The sequence below is a fragment of the Octopus bimaculoides genome, chromosome 6 (assembly GCF_001194135.2).
Source record: "Octopus bimaculoides isolate UCB-OBI-ISO-001 chromosome 6, ASM119413v2, whole genome shotgun sequence".
Lineage (NCBI taxonomy): Eukaryota > Metazoa > Mollusca > Cephalopoda > Octopoda > Octopodidae > Octopus > Octopus bimaculoides.
In genome coordinates this window covers 49,496,892-49,497,702 of record NC_068986.1, presented here as the reverse complement: position 1 = coordinate 49,497,702, position 811 = coordinate 49,496,892, and the positions used below count along the sequence as shown (strand labels likewise).

At 44.1% G+C, this 811-nt stretch overlaps 1 protein-coding gene and 1 pseudogene across 1 annotated transcript in view; both read right to left on the bottom strand.

The window, feature by feature from the left end:
- Positions 1-811, bottom strand: part of LOC128248067 (uncharacterized protein DDB_G0271670-like) — a 110,828-nt gene that overhangs the window by 37,329 nt on the left and 72,688 nt on the right. The gene's annotated exons all lie outside the window — the stretch shown is intronic.
- On the bottom strand, positions 406-504 carry LOC128248221 (U6 spliceosomal RNA; annotated as a pseudogene).

The window sequence follows — 811 nt, the reverse complement described above, 5'->3', positions numbered from 1 at the left end:
ATCATCATCATCACCATCATCATCGTCATCGTCATCGTCATCATCATTATAATTGTCGCCGTTGCCGTCATTGCTCCCGTCATTATCGTTCTTTTTTTTTTCATCGTCCTCACCATCATTGTCGTCAACAAACTAATTACATCATTGTCATCATTATTGTCATCGTCTTTGTCATCTTCAACACTAACGTCGTCGTCTATGACACTACCTTCATCATAAATAATAACACAATAACAATAACAATAACAACATTAACACAAAGCCCTGAACATTAAATTTCAGTCCAACGCGATTCTCTCAAACAGTCTTCTGGTCACGAGTCGTTTCCCCTCAGAGTCATATCATATCTTTACTTATTACTTTTACCAGTCATCAGAGTGCGGCCATGCTAGAGCACCACCTTGGAAAAATATACAGCGCTTCACGAATTTGCCTGTCATCCTTGTGTAGGGGCCATGCTAATCTTCTCTGTATCGTTCCAATTTTAATATATGTATTGCTTGCCAGTGGAGGCGCAATGGCCCAGTGGTTAGGGCAGCGGACTCGCGGTTTCGATTCCCAGACCGGGCGCTGTGAGTGTTTATTGAGCGAAAACACCTAAAGCTCCACGAGGCTCCGGCAGGGGATGGTGGCGAACCCTGCTGTACTCTTTCACCACAACTTTCTCTCACTCTTACTTTTTGTTTCTGTTGTGCCTGTATTTCAAAGGGTCAGCCTTGTCACACTGTGTCACGCTGAATATCCCCGAGAACTACGTTAAGGGTACACGTGTCTTTGGAGTGCTCAGCCACTTGCACGTTAATTCACGAGC